At 49.7% G+C, this 16,463-nt stretch overlaps 1 protein-coding gene across 1 annotated transcript in view; it reads left to right on the forward strand.

Moving 5' to 3' along the window:
* Window positions 1–3,849: 3,849 nt before the first annotated feature.
* SCAMP5 (secretory carrier membrane protein 5) overlaps window positions 3,850–16,463 on the forward strand; it is a 37,451-nt gene continuing 24,837 nt past the window's right edge. The window contains exon 1 of the mRNA XM_040413786.1: window positions 3,850–4,030. The gene's annotated coding sequence lies outside the window, so the exon portion shown is untranslated. The remainder of the gene's footprint in view (window positions 4,031–16,463) is intronic.

Below are 16,463 nucleotides of genomic sequence, written 5' to 3' on the forward strand. Positions count from 1 at the left end.
AATCGCCAGCCTGCCAGCCAATGATCGTTGCTGGCAGGCTGGTGACGAAATACTTCTTTAACTTTTGCAGGCCCGCGATGCGCATGCGCGGGCCGGCAATGCACGAAATCTCGCGTCTCGCGAGAGGACGCACCGGCGCGTCCACCCAGAACAACAGGACCGCCGCAAAGACGCAATCCTGCGTACGGCGGTCCTGAGGAGGTTAATACCTATTTCCCCCCTTAGGGGCTAGAACCTGGGATCTTTCATCCCTTGTCCTATTCACCCTGATAGAGCTTTATCAGGGTGAATAGGACCTCACACTCTCCCTGCTGCCCTGTGCTTTGTGCACTCAACAGCAGGGAGCAGACTATGGCAGCCAGGGCTTCAATAGCGTCCTGGCTGCCATGGTAACTGATCGGAGCCCCAGGCTTACACTGCTGGGGCTCCGATCGGAACTGCCACTGCCACCAATGATAATACTTGGGGGGGGGGGGCACTGCACCACCAATGATTATAATACTTTGGGGGGGGGGGTTGCGCCACCAATGATTCTAATTTATAATACTGTGGATGGGTACACTACAAGGGGCATACTATAGGCAGCACATGGGATGCGCCTGAGCTCTGGGTATACGTGTGCATCAAAATCAGAGGTTGCCATGTGATGTCCAACACAGGTCTTGGTGTACACTGACAGGACACCTACGGGGCGAGGACCGAGCTTGGGCATCACATGGGTGACAGCCCATGTACTTTTCCACACTGGCACAGAAGCAGATGGCGGTATAGATTAACCCTATGTGTTCTGGGTCATGAGTAGAGACAGTATAGTACCAAATCAATGGACAGTGCGTGGCGGAGAACCGCATATAAACATTGAGGTACAAAGACGCCTGCACACAGACAGGGCACACGCATGCAGCATCTTGCTGTACACTGCGAGCCCCGGGATAGCTGTCACTTATTACTGTGGCTGAATGAAATGTCAGTAAATCCCAGAACCCAAACAGTTTGGCAGCTAGGATGAATTGTGGAGGAGCCACCCTTGCTCTCCTCCACCAGCACACGCGTGGTTAATGTATTTTTCATGAGGCCACACACGTACTGTGTACAGTAGACATAACTGCACCACCAATGAATATCGTTTATGCTTACAATACAAACGCAGGCTGCCATGCGGGTGCCGGACATATCCCATACCTGGCACCCAGCCTCTATGACTGCGCGATGCGATCCGCCGCTATTAACCCCCTAGGTGCTGCACCGGAGGGGTTAATAGCGGCGGATCGCAGCGCGCAGTCATAGAGGCTGGGTGCCGGGTATGGGATATGTCCGGCACCCGCATGGCAGCCTGCGTTTGTATTGTAAGCATAAACGATATTCATTGGTGGTGCAGTGGCCATAGCCTCTCCCCTCCTCCTCCCTGCTATCAGCCCATTGGTGGCAGCAGCAGTACAGGGGGGAGGGACTGCCTCCTTCTCCCCTGTGTTGTTGAGAACATGGCCGCGCTGAGAGCAGCGTGTGCCATGTCAGTTTGTAAAAGCGGCAGAGCAGCGGCGGGTCTAGGCGCAAATGGCGACAAGACTACAGAGTCTTGTCGCCATTTAGCAATTCTAGGTCGCATTTGCGACCATTTTGGTCGCCATCTGGAGCCCTGGGAGTAATAGAGGAACTTGCAGCAGTAATTGAGATCCAGACCTTTGGTAAAGTTCAAACTTGTCTTTACTGGTTGTAGCTTTCATCCAAGCAAGGTGCAGCATTAGTCTTTGGTCCCAGCAGGTATTGGCAATGTGTGGCAGGAGTTTATCTTCTGCTCTATCATGTACCTGGAGCTTTGCAAGAAAAGACGTCTGCTTGTTAGCTCTATACTGTGGCAGGAATTTGCACTGTCTATCTTCTGCTGTCTGGGGACTGACTAGCTGAGGAGGAATATGGCTTCTCCTGGGTCTCTGGACTTTGACTGACGGTTGTCTTTCACAGGGTATGCTTCTTCCTGGAACTGGAGTTGTCTGCTTGCTTCTACCAGCTGAGGCTGCAAGGCTCAGGCTGGGGATGATGATCAATGTCTCAGCCGAGACAAGATCCTGGCTTTGGATCCCTATATCTGGGAGCTCCTACACGCACAGCCTTCCCCTAGCAGGGGTGGCTGGCAAACTAACTCTAACTTCCTTCTCTCCCCATGAGGCAGGATATGGGTATAGCCCACTTCTGCTCACAGAGGGGGGAGCTAAACTGGAATGTACTATTTCAGCCTAGAAACACTAAACTGAAACTAAGTCCTTGCTAACACATTGCTGCCACCTGCTGGTGAACATGGAAATTACAGCAATATACATTTAACAAGGCTTATAATGCACATTTGTGAGGATGTAAGGTAAAATTACATTAGATGACAATGTAAATGCTCTTAACAGATTGTAGCGGGGTAAAAGAGTTTAGTAACACAACTCTGGGGTGTTACATATGTGACAGCTGACAATCTACTGAACCGCTTGGCCATCCTGTTTAATTGCAGCAGAGAGGAGGGGTGGGGGGATGGACTGCCTCCCTGTCTGAAATAAACATTTTCTTCGGCTTGGCCATCCTGAACGGGAGATCAGGGCACAGAAACACCGCAGCACGGCCCGATCTCCAAAACACTCGCTGAGGGGATCGGAGTCCAAAGGCAGGGACCTGTGATTGCTCCCCTGCCGGTGCCCTGAAAGTTCTGCGGTCGGTAGCACCCGTTTTGATGCCGGGGTTAATGCTTACTATTGTTTTCATGTGTCCAGGCTCAACAGCCACTTGCTAAAATGTATGGGCTCTCAGGAGGAAGAGGGCGTGAAGTGTGGACAACTCAGGAAGCGCATTCCCGAGATTAGCACAATGCATTCTGGGTAGTGAGGGAAGGTGGGCTTAGCCTCAGGGTGAGGGCTCGACGGCCATCTTGAGAGGAGAGGCAGAATGAAGTCTGGTGAATAACGGTTGCTATGGATGGAATCTTCTTAAATATGGGGTATGTGAGGAAAAAAAATTGTGATTATGGATTATTACCTCAGTAGTAACTACATATGTCAAAATAGAATTTTTAGTTAAAATATGACAGTTATCCTTTAAGAAATCAAGTTTAACTAATGTATATGTATGTCCTGATGAGTTTTATAAGTTTTTTTTCCCCCCAAGACTAAGATAACCCCTTTAAAGGGGTTGTCTGTGTTCAGAGCTGAACCAGGACATCCCTCCATTTTCACCCAGGCAGCCCTCCTGACAGGAGCATCTGAGCAGTTCATGCTCCGATGCTCTCCTTTGCCCTGCGCTACATCGCGCAGGACAATGGCATTTTTTGGAGATCCGGTGATGTATCGGGGCTCTCCATGGGGCTGCCAGGAAGCCCGGTGACATCACTGGCACTCATGGGTGGGATTTAGCGCTGCCCTAGCCAGTATAACGGCTAGGGCAGCACTAAAGCCCGCCCATCAGGGCCGGTGACGTCACCGAACACACTGCCAGGTGGAAGCTTCTGCCCGGCAGTGTGTTATTGAAAACAAGAGACCTTGCCCTGCGCGATCTAGCGCAGGGCAAGGGAGCACATCGGAGCATGAGATGCTCCAATGCTAGGCTCAGGGGGGCTGCCTGGGTGAAAATAAGGGTATGTCCGGGTTCAGCTCTGAACCCAGACAACCCCTTCTAAATGGATTTGGGCTGCAATGTATCTTCCTATCATTTTTTTCTACTATAGCCGCACCCACTACAAAGAGACCACGCCCTGATGGTGTAGCCACACCCACTGGACGAGGGCTTTTTTCCACAATCCTATTACACTCTGTGATGAGGAAACTGGCCGTATAAGCCTATTAAAGGTAGTTAACAGAACTGCCTGCATTATCCCTGTACGAACTTTATTGACACTTTCATCACGTACACCGCGCAGGTCGCGACGTATGGAAATCTCGCGATAGGAGGACGTGGGTAGATCCGGGAGGAGAGAAGCAGAGTAACGGTGGCAGGACACATCACATCGCTGGACGTGTCAATGACAGTGTGCGCGGCGGCTGACTGCTAGAGCCGGGTATGAGACGAGCTGCACTGTAGTGCGGGGGTGCCGGGAATGGGGTGGATGTGATGGCTGATGCTCCGTGTGGCAGCGCCGGGGATGCTGGGCAGCAGACGGGTCCGGGATGCTGGGCACAATGACAGTTGTTGACATTGAAGCTTCTATCACTGCTATGTGATGTCATTAAAGGGGTTGTCCAGTATTTAGCACTGCTCCAGCGCCGTAGTTGACCTCACGTCCATCCACATGACTGCGACAGCTAATCCCTGGCCTCAGCGTTGATGCTTGCACCGTCAGGCTGATTGGTGGTCGCGATCATGTGGCTGTACTTGACATCAACACCGCTGCATCCAGCTGGGCCACAGGAGTGGGGGATTTAACCCATGAGTAATGGTTATTTCTTATCGTCTCAACTGGTCAGCCATTTTTTTTTTAATTCATGGACACCCCCTTTAACTTAAAAACTGATGATCTATCGTCAGGATAGGTGATCCATATCAGATCGTGGCGGGGGCAGATTCCGGACACTACCACTGATAAGCAGTGATGGCCAGTTCGCCCGCGAACACATGCGGGCTGCCATCTTAACTCACAAGTCCGGCGATGCACTGGTAAGCCCTTGCCTTTGCCGCGAGTCGGTCTGAAACAAATGCGGTCACCGGGAGGAGGCAGTTCTGAGAACAGCCCGATGAAGGCCCCCGGCAGCTGCTTAGGCTACTTTCACACTAGCGTTCGGGTGTCCGCTCGTGCGCACCGTTTGAAGGGGCTCACGAGCGGCCCCGAACGCATCCGTCTGGCCCCAATGCATTCTCAGTGGAGGCGGATCTACTGAGAATGCATCAGTCTGGCAGCGTTCAGCCTCCGCTCCGCTCAGTGAGAAGACACCTGAACGCTGCTTGCAGCGTTCGGGTGTCCGCCTGGCCGTGCGGAGGCGAGCGGATCCGTCCAGACTTACAATGTAAGTCAAAGGGGACGGATCCGCTTGAAGATGACACAATATGGCTCAATCTTCAAGCGGATCCGTTCCCCATTGACTTTCAATGTAAAGTCTGAACGGATCCGCTCAGACAACTTTCACACTTCGAAAATTTTCAAAGTTTTAATGCAGACGGATCCGTTCTGAACGGATGCGAACGTCTGCATTATCGGAGCGGATCCGTCTGATGAAACATCAGACGGATCCGCTCCGAACGCTAGTGTGAAAGTAGCCTTACCTGTGCATCGCCGGACTTGTGAGTTAAGATGGCAGCCCGCATGTGCTGATGAGCAGTTTTATAGGGGTTGCAGCGCAGTGAGCGCCAGTCTCTCAGGATATGCAGACTTCTGAATGCCAGATCTCCTGGTTTTGCACCACTACATCCCATGTACAGTATTCATGCATACTTTCACACATGCAGTACAGACTTCCAGCACACAGAATGCCGGGAATTGGACGGACAAAAAACGGCTCCTGTCCGGCCGATTCTCGGCATATTTGCCGGGTGGCAGCCGGATCTCCACCAGACCCCATTGGGCCAGCGGTCATTCCGGTAGCATCCAGCAGTACTGGATCCGGAGATCTCTGGCAGGCTGTTCTGTGCCGGAATGCCGTGCCGTAAGTATGAAAGTACATTTGCCATTCAGGGGTCAAAAAGTGATAGCAGCCACTTGTACCAAAGAGTGCGGCGACTGAGGAACAGCTAAGTAAGGTTGTCAGCAGCTGGACAGGTATTTACGGATACGTTTAATAAAAATCCAAATGTGTTCAAAATGGCTTAAAAGGGTTTTCCAAGCTCTTGATATTGATGACCTATGCTCAGGATCAGATCCCGGTCACTTTAGTGGGAGCTGAGCAGCAGTAACCCGCCATGGCCAATACGCTTTGAATGGAGCTGTGATTCCTGGCTAGTCGCAGTGCCGGAGGCTGCGGGGAGCTGCTGATCAATGGCAGTGCTGGGTGTCAGACTCCCACTGGTTGGCGATTATTAACTAGAGATGAGCGAATTTCTGCTTATGAAATTCGTTTGCTGGTAAAGCAGAATTGCGTTATGGATTCCGTTACCACGGACCATGACGCAATTCTATGACGGAATGCCTTTTAGAGGCATTCCGTTATTCATTCCGTCATAATAGAAGTCTATGGGCTGCATAACGGATCCGTCCTGTTTCCGTTATGCAGGGGAGTCCTCTCCTGCATAACGGAAACGAGAAAGATCAGTTATGCAGCCCATAGAATTCTATTATGACGGAATGCCTCTAAAAGCATTCCGTCATAGAATTGCGTTATGGTCCGTGGTAACGGAATCCATAACGCAATTCTGCTTTTACCAGTAAACGAATTGCAATCGAGTTTCAAAATATGAAATTCGCTCATCTCTATTATTATTCTATCCTGAGGATAGGTCATCAATATCAGCAGCCTGGAAACCCCCTTTAATAATAAATGAGCACACCATCGGCACTTTATTAGCGTCAGTTGACAAGTTATAAGAAAGCAGTATACATTTACTTACCGCTTTTTTTCGCTTTATAAGACGCACCTGATGATAAGACAGGAGGAAATTAAGAAAATATTGTTAATAAAGTGGGCAGGGCCGGAGGGTGACTGAGCGAGTAACGTGCGCTGCCCGCTGCGTGCATTGCGAGTACTGCTAGTTCAGCAAAGCAGCATGCTAGGGGCTGCTGTATACACTTTATATGTGATGGCTGCTCTTACCGGGCCCAGCTTAATGAAGTTCAGTGACTGCGCCGGGCTCCGCTACTACCCTGATAACGCCCCTGTTTACATGTCACTGGTACATCGCAGGCCACTCGCTATGCCTATGCAGCACAGCATGGCCTGCCATGTAATACTGCTGTATTCGCTTTATAAGACGTACGGCCACCCCCCCCCCCCCCACACACACACTTTTGGGGGAAACAAGTGTGTCTTATAAAGCGGAAAATAGGGTACATTAACCTTGGAGATTTTTATATATATTAGTGCTTCCAAACTTTCCTGTTATTAAAGGGGCTGTCTCACTTCAGCAAATGGCATTTATCATGTAGAGAAAGAAATACAAGGCACTTACTAATGTATTGTTATTTGTCCAGATTGCCTCCTTTGCTGGCTGGATTCATTTTTCCATATACACTGCCTATTTCCAGGCTGGATCGGGTGTTGCTGCACATTCATGCCTATGTGCGCTCCCACAATCCCAGACACCAAAGAGGCTGGTGCTTTTTCCTCTATTGTGCAATGAATGAAGCAGGCGGCGCAGGCAAGTGATGCCTGCCTGCATTGTACAGAAGCTGTTAGGATGTAAGGTAATATTAGGAGTGGGGGGGGGCATGTTTAACCACCTCAGCCCCCAGTGCTTAAACACCCTGAAAGACCAGGCCACTTTTTACACTTCTGACCTACACTACTTTCACCGTTTATTGCTCGGTCATGCAACTTACCACCCAAATGAATTTTACCTCCTTTTCTTCTCACTAATAGAGCTTTCATTTGGTGGTATTTCATTGCTGCTGACATTTTTACTTTTTTTGTTATTAATCGAAATTTAACGATTTTTTTGCAAAAAAATGACATTTTTCACTTTCAGTAGTAAAATTTTGCAAAAAAAAAAAACGACATCCATATAGAAATTTTGCTCTAAATTTATAGTTCTACATGTCTTTGATAAAAAAAAAATGTTTGGGTAAAAAAAAAATGGTTTGGGTAAAAGTTATAGCGTTTACAAACTATGGTACAAAAATGTGAATTTCCGCTTTTTGAAGCAGCTCTGACTTTCTGAGCACCTGTCATGTTTCCTGAGGTTCTACAATGCCCAGACAGTACAAACACCCCACAAATGACCCCATTTCTGAAAGTACACATCCTAAGGTATTCGCTGATGGGCATAGTGAGTTCATAGAACTTTTTATTTTTTGTCACAAGTTAGCGGAAAATTATGATTTTTTTTTTTTTTTTTTTTTTTCTTACAAAGTCTCATATTCCACTAACTTGTGACAAAAAATAAAAACTTCTATGAACTCACTATGCCCATCAGCGAATACCTTGGGGTCTCTTCTTTCCAAAATGGGGTCACTTGTGGGGTAGTTATACTGCCCTGGCATTCTAGGGGCCCAAATGTGTGGTAAGGAGTTTGAAATCAAATTCTGTAAAAAATGACCTGTGAAATCCGAAAGGTGCTCTTTGGAATATGGGCCCCTTTGCCCACCTAGGCTGCAAAAAAGTGTCACACATCTGGTATCCCCGTACTCAGGAGAAGGTGGGGAATGTGTTTTGGGGTGTCATTTTATATATACCCATGCTGGGTGAGAGAAATATCTTGGCAAAAGACAACTTTTCCCATTTTTTTATACAAAGTTGTCATTTGACCAAGATATTTATCTCACCCAGCATGGGTATATGTAAAAAGACACCCCAAAACACATTCCTCAACTTCTCCTGAGTACGGGGATACCAGATGTGTGACACTTTTTTGCAGCCTAGGTGGGCAAAGGGGCCCACATTCCAAAGAGCACCTTTCGGATTTCACTCCTCATTTTTTCCTGAATTTGATTTCAAACTCCTTACCACACATTTGGGCCCCTAGAATACCAGGGCAGTATAACTACCCCACAAGTGACCCCATTTTGGAAAGAAGACACCCCAAGGTATTCCGTGAGGGGCATGGCGAGTTCCTAGAATTTTTTATTTTTTGTCACAAGTTAGTGGAAAATGATGATTTTTTTTTTTATTTTTTTTTTCATACAAAGTCTCATATTCCACAAACTTGTGACAAAAAATAAAAACTTCCATGAACTCACTATGCCCATCAGCGAATACCTTGGGGTCTCTTCTTTCCAAAATGGGGTCACTTGTGGGGTAGTTATACTGCCCTGGCATTCTAGGGGCCCAAATGTGTGGTAAGTAGGTAAATGACCTGTGAAATCCGAAAGGTGCTCTTTGGAATGTGGGCCCCTTTGCCCACCTAGGCTGCAAAAAAGTGTCACACATCTGGTATCTCTGTATTCAGGAGAAGTTGAGGAATGTGTTTTGGGGTGTCTTTTTACATATACCCATGCTGGGTGAGATAAATATCTTGGTCAAATGCCAACTTTGTATAAAAAAATGGGAAAAGTTGTCTTTTGCCAAGATATTTCTCTCACCCAGCATGGGTATATGTAAAATGACACCCCAAAACACATTCCCCAACTTCTCCCGATTACGGAGATACCAGATGTGTGACACTTTTTTGCAGCCTAGGTGGGCAAAGGGGCCCATATTCCAAAGAGCACCTTTCGGATTTCACAGGTCATTTTTTACAGAATTTGATTTCAAACTCCTTACCACACATTTGGGCCCCTAGAATGCCAGGGCAGTATAACTACCCCACAAGTGACCCCATTTTGGAAAGAAGAGACCCCAAGGTATTCGCTGATGGGCATAGTGAGTTCATGGAAGTTTTTATTTTTTGTCACAAGTTAGTGGAATATGAGACTTTGTATGAAAAAAAAAATAAAAAAAAAAATAAGCATTTTCCACTAACTTGTGACAAAAAATAAAAAATTCTAGGAACTCGCCATGCCCCTCACGGAATACCTTGGGGTGTCTTCTTTCCAAAATGGGGTCACTTGTGGGGTAGTTATACTGCCCTGGCATTTTCCAGGGGCCCTAATGTGTGGTAAGTAGGTAAATGACCTGTGAAATCCTAAAGGTGCTCTTTGGAATATGGGCCCCTTTGCCCACCTAGGCTGCAAAAAAGTGTCACACATGTGGTATCGCCGTATTCAGGAGAAGTTGGGGAATGTGTTTTTGGGGTGTCATTTTACATATACCCATGCTGGGTGAGAGAAATATCTTGGCAAAAGACAACTTTTCCCATTTTTTTATACAAAGTTGGCATTTGACCAAGATATTTCTCTCACCCAGCATGGGTATATGTAAAATGACACCCCAAAACACATTCCCCAACTTCTCCTGAGTACGGCGATACCAGATGTGTGACACTTTTTTGCAGCCTAGATGCGCAAAGGTGCCCAAATTCCTTTTAGGAGGGCATTTTTAGACATTTGGATACCAGACTTCTTCTCACGCTTTGGGGCCCCTAGAATGCCAGAGCAGTATAAATACCCCACATGTGACCCCATTTTGGAAAGAAGACACCCCAAGGTATTCAATGAGGGGCATGGCGAGTTCATAGAAATTTTTTTTTTTTGGCACAAGTTAGCGGAAATTGATATTTTTAATTTTTTTTCTCACAAAGTCTCCCGTTCCGCTAACTTGGGACAAAAAATTCAATCTTTCATGGACTCAATATGCCCCTCACGGAATACCTGGGGGTGTCTTCTTTCCGAAATGGGGTCACATGTGGGGTATTTATACTGCCCTGGCATTCTAGGGGCCCTAAAGCGTGAGAAGAAGTCTGGAATATAAATGTCTAAAAAATTTTACGCATTTGGATTCCGTGAGGGGTATGGTGAGTTCATGTGAGATTTTATTTTTTGACACAAGTTAGTGGAATATGAGACTTTGTAAGAAAAAAAATAAAAAATTCTGCTAACTTGGGCCAAAAAAATATCTGAATGGAGCCTTACAGAGGGGGGGGATCAATGACAGGGGGGGTGATCAATGACAGGGGGGGTGATCAATGACAGGGGGGTTGATCAATGACAGGGGGGTTGATCAATGACAGGGGGGTGATCAGGGAGTCTATATGGGGTGATCACCACAGTCATTGATCATGCCCCTGTAAGGCTTCATTCAGACGTCCGGATGCGTTTTGCGGATCGGATCCATCTATCAGTGCATCCGTAAAAATCATGCGGACATCTGAATGGAGCTTTACAGGGGGGTGATCAGGGAGTCTATATGGGGTGATCACCACAGTCATTGATCATGCCCCTGTAAGGCTTCATTCAGACGTCCGGATGCGTTTTGAGGATCGATCCATCTATCAGTGCATCCGTAAAAATCATGCGGACATCTGAATGGAGCTTTACAGGGGGGTGATCAGGGAGTCTATATGGGGTGATCACCACAGTCATTGATCATGCCCCTGTATGGCTTCATTCAGACGTCCGGATGCGTTTTGCGGATCGGATCCATCTATCAGTGCATCCGTAAAAATCATGCGGACATCTGAATGGAGCTTTACAGGGGGGTGATCAGGGAGTCTATATGGGGTGATCACCACAGTCATTGATCATGCCCCTGTAAGGCTTCATTCAGACGTCCGGATGCGTTTTGAGGATCGGATCCATCTATCAGTGCATCCGTAAAAATCATGCGGACGTCTGAATGGAGCTTTACAGGGGGTTGATCAATGACAGGGGTGTAATCAATGACAGGGGGGGTGATCAGGGAGTCTATATGGGGTGATAACCACAGTCATTGATCACGCCCCTGTAAGGCTTCATTCAGACGTCCGGATGCGTTTTGCGGATCTGATCCATCTATCAGTGGATCCGTAAAAATCATGCGGACATCTGAATGGAGCTTTACAGGGGGGTAATCAATGACAGGGGGGTAATCAATGACAGGGGGGTGATCAGGGAGTCTATATGGGGTGATCAGGGGTGATCAGGGGCTAATAAGGGGTTAATAAGTGACGGGGGGGGGGGTGTAGTGTAGTGTAGTGGTGCTTGGTGGGACTTTACTGAGCTACCTGTGTCCTCTGGTGGTCGATCCAAACAAATGGGACCACCAGAGGACCAGGTAGCAGGTATATTAGACGCTGTTATCAAAACAGCGTCTAATATACCTGTTAGGGGTTAAAAAAAACACATCTCCAGCCTGCCAGCGAACGATCGCCGCTGGCAGGCTGGAGATCAACTCTCTTACCTTCCGTTCCTGTGAGCGCGCGCGCCTGTGTGCGCGCGTTCACAGGAAATCTCGCCCATCGCGAGATGACGCATATATGCGTGACTCTGCGCAGGGCTGCCACCTCCGGAACGCGATCCTGCGTTAGGCGGTCCGGAGGTGGTTAAAGAGGACCTTTCACCAGAGGAAAGCCTCTAAACTAACTATACAGACATGTAGAGCGGCGCCCAGGGATCCCGCTGCACTTACTGTTATCCCCGGGCGCAGCTCCGTTCGCCCGGTATAGCCTCCGATATGTAAGTAGTTAGGCTCCACCCACTTGATCCTGCCGGCGTCTTCTTCTCCTATGCTGTAGCGCTGGCCAATGGCAGCGCTCAGCTCAGCTCATAGCCTGGCTGAGCGCTGCGATTGGCCAGCGCTACAGCATAGGAGAAGGAGACCGCGGCAGGCTCAACTGGGTGGAGCCTAACTACTTACATATCGGAGGCTATACCGGGCGAACGGAGCTGCGCCCGGGGATAACAGTAAGTGCAGCGGGATCCCTGGGCGCCGCTCTACACTTCTGTATAGTTAGTTTAGAGGCTTTCCTCTGGTGAAAGGTCCTCTTTAATCACTTTTAATTGAATGAGACATTTTATATTTGTATACTGCAGCACTGGAGCAGCGGGGGAATCTGTGGATGACAGTTTTATGGGGAACATCTGTGGATGGCACTGTTATGGGGTGGGGGGTCTGTGGATGGCACATACATAACAGTGCCATCCACAGATCCCCCCCCCCCCCAGTAACAGTGCCATCCACAGATCCCCCCCCCCCCCCAGTAACAGTGCGATCCACAGATCCCCCCCCCCCCCAGTAACAGTGCGATCCACAGATCCCCCCCCCCCCAGTAACAGTGCGATCCACAGATCCCCCCCCCCCCCATTAACAGTGCGATCCACAGATCCCCCCCCCCAGTAACAGTGCGATCCACAGATCCCCCCCCCCCCAGTAACAGTGCGATCCACAGATCCCCCCCCCCCAGTAACAGTGCGATCCACAGATCCCCCCCCCCCCAGTAACAGTGCGATCCACAGATCCCCCCCCCCAGTAACAGTGCGATCCACAGACCCCCCCCCCCCGTAACAGTGCGATCCACAGACCCCCCCCCCCCCCGTAACAGTGCGATCCACAGACCCCCCCCCTGTAACAGTGCGATCCACAGACCCCGCCCCTGTAACAGTGCGTCATCCACAGATCCCCCCCCCTGTAACAGTGCGTCATCCACAGATCCCCCCCCCCTGTAACAGTGCGTCATCCACAGATCCCCCCCCATAACAGTGCGTCACCCACAGATCCCCCCCCATAACAGTGCGTCACCCACAGATCCCCCCCCCCATAACAGTGCGTCACCCACAGATCCCCCCCCCATAACAGTGCGTCACCCACAGATCCCCCCCCATAACAGTGCGTCACCCACAGATCCCCCCCCATAACAGTGCGTCACCCACAGATCCCCCCCCATAACAGTGCGTCACCCACAGATCCCCCCCCATAACAGTGCGTCACCCACAGATCCCCCCCCATAACAGTGCGTCACCCACAGATCCCCCCCCATAACAGTGCGTCACCCACAGATCCCCCCCCCATAACAGTGCGTCATCCACAGATCCCCCCCCATAACAGTGCGTCATCCACAGATCCCCCCCCATAACAGTGCGTCATCCACAGATCCCCCCCCATAACAGTGCGTCATCCACAGATCCCCCCCCATAACAGTGCGTCATCCACAGATCCCCCCCCATAACAGTGCGTCATCCACAGATCCCTCCCATAACAGTGCGTCATCCACAGATCCCCCCATAACAGTGCGTCATCCACAGATCCCCCCATAACAGTGCGTCATCCACAGATCCCCCCATAACAGTGCGTCATCCACAGATCCCCCCATAACAGTGCGTCATCCACAGATCCCCCCATAACAGTGCGTCATCCACAGATCCCCCCCATAACAGTGCGTCATCCACAGATTCCCCCCCCATAGCAGTGCGTCATCCACAGATCCCCCCCATAACAGTGCGTCATCCACAGATTCCCCCCCCATAGCAGTGCGTCATCCACAGATTCCCCCCCATAGCAGTGCGTCATCCACAGATTCCCCCCCCATAGCAGTGCGTCATCCACAGATTCCCCCCCATAGCAGTGCGTCATCCACAGATTCCCCCCCCATAGCAGTGCGTCATCCACAGATTCCCCCCCCATAGCAGTGCGTCATCCACAGATTCCCCCCCCCCCATAGCAGTGCGTCATCCACAGATTCCCCCCCATAGCAGTGCGTCATCCACAGATTCCCCCCCATAGCAGTGCGTCATCCACAGATTCCCCCCCCATAGCAGTGCGTCATCCACAGATTCCCCCCCATAGCAGTGCGTCATCCACAGATTCCCCCCCCATAGCAGTGCGTCATCCACAGATTCCCCCCCCATAGCAGTGCGTCATCCACAGATTCCCCCCCATAGCAGTGCGTCATCCACAGATTCCCCCCCCATAACAGTGCGTCATCCACAGATTCCCCCCCCATAACAGTGCGTCATCCACAGATTCCCCCCCCATAACAGTGCGTCATCCACAGATTCCCCCCCATAACAGTGCGTCATCCACAGATTCCCCCCCCATAACAGTGCGTCATCCACAGATTCCCCCCCCATAACAGTGCGTCATCCACAGATTCCCCCCCCATAACAGTGCGTCATCCACAGATTCCCCCCCCATAACAGTGCGTCATCCACAGATTCCCCCCCCATAACAGTGCGTCATTCACAGATTCCCCCCCCATAACAGTGCGTCATCCACAGATTCCCCCCCCATAACAGTGCGTCATCCACAGATTCCCCCCCCATAACAGTGCGTCATCCACAGATTCCCCCCCCATAACAGTGCGTCATCCACAGATTCCCCCCCCATAACAGTGCGTCATCCACAGATTCCCCCCCCATAACAGTGCGTCATCCACAGATTCCCCCCCCATAACAGTGCGTCATCCACAGATTCCCCCCCCCCATACCAGTGCGTCATCCACAGATTCCCCCCCCCATACCAGTGCGTCATCCACAGATTCCCCCCCCCATACCAGTGCGTCATCCACAGATTCCCCCCCCCATAACAGTGCGTCATCCACAGATTCCCCCCCCCCCATAACAGTGCGTCATCCACAGATTCCCCCCCCCCATAACAGTGCGTCATCCACAGATCCCCCCCCCCCATAACAGTGCGTCATCCACAGATTCCCCCCCCCCCATAACAGTGCGTTATCCACAGATTCCCCCCCCCCCATAACAGTGCGTCATCCACAGATTCCCCCCCCATAACAGTGCGTCATCCACAGATCCCCCCCCATAACAGTGTGTCATCCACAGATTACCATTAGTTCCAAACCCACCAAAAGCACACCTTTTGGTTAAAAAATTTTTTTTTTATTATTTTCTCCACAAAAACGTAGGTGCGTCTTATAGGGCGAAAAATACGGTAATGTGCTGGAAAATGAATCCAGCCAGCAAAGGAGGCAATATGGACAATTACAATACATTAGTAAGTGTCTTGTTTTAACCTCCTCTACATGATGAATGCCACTTGCTGAAGTGAGACATCCCTTTAAACGGGTAGTCCAGCCTTTATAAGTGATTGTCCTCCGGATAGGCCATCGCCATCTGATCGGATCAGCTGTTTGGATGTAGCTCCATTGCTGGAACTCTGCACCAGAACCACACAGCACCATCAACCTTGTAGTGGAGGGACCCCCACAGATCAGCTAGTGATGGCCTATCTTCAGGATAGGCCATCACTTGGTAAAGGCTGAACAACCTCTTTAACCCTTTGGATGTAATGGGAAACATTATTAGGTAATGTGGATTTACTTGTCATTAGAACCCAGTGTACAGTATGGGGAGCGTGTGATAATACTGTAGCTTGAATTTTTGTGCTGACTGTGACCTATTCCTCTAAATGTCCCATAACACAAACAGCGGTGCGCTCCCTGGGAAGTGGGTGTAACAGGTCTGGCCAGTCTTTGTGTACAGAATTGCAGTATTGACTCGAGACGAGGGCTACACGGCGACACTGGTTTTACTTCACCCTGCATGTTTTAGTCATATGAACATGTGCTCCAACCATCTCTGTGCTTTTGTCACAGACCGTTTTTATATTGCAGCGCTCAAGATGGCATCAAAAATGAAGTGTAATGAAAAGTGGTGTGTGCTTCTTAATAATTGTGGCACACATTAAAAAACACCACGCCCCTTTCACACGAGCGAGTTTTCCACGCGGGTGCAATGCGTGAGGTGAACGCATTGCACCCGCACTGAATCCGGACCCATTCATTTCTATGGGGCTGTGCACATGAGCGGTGATTTTCACGCATCACTTGTGCGTTGTGTGAAAATCGCAGCCTGCTCTATGTTGTGCGTTTTTCACGCAACGCAGGCCCCATAGAAGTGAATGGGGCTGCGTGAAAATCGCAAGCATCCGCAAGCAAGTGCGGATGCGGTGCGATTTTCACACACGGTTGCTAGGAGACGATCGGGATGGGGACCCGATCTTTATTATTTTCCCTTAGAACATGGTTATAAGGGAAAATAATAGCATTCTTAATACAGAATGCTTAGTAAAATAGGGCTGGAGGGGTTAAAAAAAGAAAATAAT

Source organism: Bufo bufo, chromosome 1 (assembly GCF_905171765.1).
Source record: "Bufo bufo chromosome 1, aBufBuf1.1, whole genome shotgun sequence".
Taxonomy (NCBI): domain Eukaryota; kingdom Metazoa; phylum Chordata; class Amphibia; order Anura; family Bufonidae; genus Bufo; species Bufo bufo.